Source organism: Nylanderia fulva, unplaced genomic scaffold (genome assembly GCF_048542155.1).
Source record: "Nylanderia fulva isolate GAGA-0341 unplaced genomic scaffold, ASM4854215v1 Scaffold81, whole genome shotgun sequence".
Taxonomy (NCBI): Eukaryota; Metazoa; Arthropoda; class Insecta; order Hymenoptera; family Formicidae; genus Nylanderia; species Nylanderia fulva.
The window spans coordinates 457,103-459,310 of record NW_028190928.1 but is presented as its reverse complement, the minus strand read 5'-3'; the positions used below and the strand labels follow the sequence as shown (position 1 = coordinate 459,310).

Genomic DNA, 2,208 nt, shown 5'->3' with positions numbered 1-2,208 from the left:
AGCGGCTTTACAATATTAAATAGGGCCGTTCGTCTCACCGGTATCGCCGGGTCCTGGTGTGCTTCGGCATCCGCGCAGGAACCTCTGCTCTCCGGAATGTCTCGCCGAACAGTGACGAGCAAGAGGCCTGCCGGGATCACGCCGATACTAAATTTGGCATTTTCCACCCGTGGCGCTCCTTATCCTGGCAGGGCCGCCGGGTACCCCGCGGGGCCCTGCGAATTTTCTTGATGTAAATTTTCCCTCGCCGTTCCTCTATGTTTCCGCTTTGGGTTCCGGTATTCCTCTTTATGGGCCGTCGGGAAGACTCCTACGAGGGCACCTCTTTGCGATTCCTCCCAAAAATCCGCCAGATCGATTGTTTGATCGATGGTGGGATTTCGGTGTATCCGGATCTGCGGGGCTCGAGGCAGGAGGTCTCCCGCGCCTTTCGTTCCCGGGGCTCTCTCGCCTCTCGCGAGAGAGTGGCCATCCCCGTCTCGGGCCGGAATCTCTGCGGAAGAAGGAACATTTTACGGCGGTACCCAGGTTCTTAACGGGATGGGCAAGCCAGAAATTTGGTGCGAAAATAATATTTACCGGGCGTGATCCGGACTTGGTGGCTCCTGCTCGGTCCTCAATCGTCCTCTTCGTCCTCTCCGTCCTCTCACTCTTCCTCTCTATTGGTTTCCTCGGTTGAGACACGTACCCTATGCAAAATTGCTCGCCGAAAACGCCAAAAATCGCTCAAACAAAAATCATACAAAAAGTAATTCGCGAAACGGATGCGCGAAGCGCATCCTTCGACGCGGTAGAAAACGCAAAATGATTGTTCGGGTGCTCTCTCTCTCTCAAAGATTGGCGAGAGAGCAAAGGTTCCCGAATTTCCCGCCTTCCCGGCCGGGCCTTCGGCCCTTGTGACGGACAGTACAAAATGTCACGTCACAATATATATAGACATAGAAATAATACAATTAATGAAACAATTTATATAAAAAAGTACTATGCTAATACAAATTTAAAATAAAATTACTTACAGTTAATGAAATAGATACAGTCGGCATCGTCGCCGTCATCGTCAATGGCATCGTCGGCATCGTCGCCATCGGCATCACCGTCGGCATTGGTATCGTTCCCGGCATCGTTCTCGGCATCGGCATCGGCATCGGCATTGCCGTTGTCGGCACCGGCATGGTCGCCGTCGGCACCGGCATCGTCTCCGTCGTCGTCGTCGTCGTCGGCACCGGCATGGTCGCCGTCGGCACCGGCATCGTCTCCGTCGTCGTCGTCGTCGACACTGGCATGGCCGGCATCGTTATTGGCATCGTCGCCATTGGCATCGACATCGGCATCGGCATCATCGTCGGCATTGCCGTTGTCGGCACCGGCATGGTCGCCGTCGGCACCGGCATGGTCGCCGTCGGCACCGGCATGGTCGCCGTCGGCACCGGCATGGTCGCCGTCGGCACCGGCATTGTCTCCGTCGTCGTCGTCGTCGTCGGCACCGGCATAGTCGCCGTCGGCACCGGCATTGTCTTCGTCGTCGTCGTCGTGGTCGCCACCGGCATCGTCGCCATCGTCAAGATCGTTTTCATAACGTTTTCTAGACAAAAAAAATAATATAAAATCGTTCTAATGTGTTATACAAAAATGTTTTTATAAACTTACAGTAGTTCGGGACCTCTTCTCTCGTCAAGCGTTGAAGACGAACTGAAACTGATCATCACAATCGCACGCACACACACACGCGCATCGTTTTTTATTCGCACAGGATTCGCGAATCGTTCGGCGAGATCAGAAAAACGCCGCAAAGAAACACTTCAACGTAATCCATACGTAAACATACATAATATCTGACATATTTTATTAAAAAAAACAAAGAATATATATATATATATATATATATTTGTTTCATATATCATATCAATATATATTATATATTGATATAAATAAGTAAATCAATTTTATAAACTCACCACTATTGCGTAACCATAAATCATGTCTCGCACCCGTTTGTAATGGAAATCGAAATAAACGTTTTCCATCTTTTGTCCTAATATTTGTGCAATTTAAATACACACATTTATCGTAAAACCGGTGTTTACTCGACATTGTAAAATAAAAATAATAATTAGCACCAACACCAAAAAAAAAAGAAAATTAAAAAATGCGAAATTAAAGAAAACAGGACACTAACAAATAAACAACCAACACTAAAATAATCTTAAT

The 2,208-nt window shown here is 48.4% G+C and overlaps 1 pseudogene; it reads left to right on the top strand.

Annotated features, from left to right (window-relative positions):
* Positions 1-691: 691 nt before the first annotated feature.
* LOC114935964 (uncharacterized) lies at positions 692-1,576 on the top strand (annotated as a pseudogene).
* The last annotated feature ends 632 nt before the right edge of the window (positions 1,577-2,208 follow it).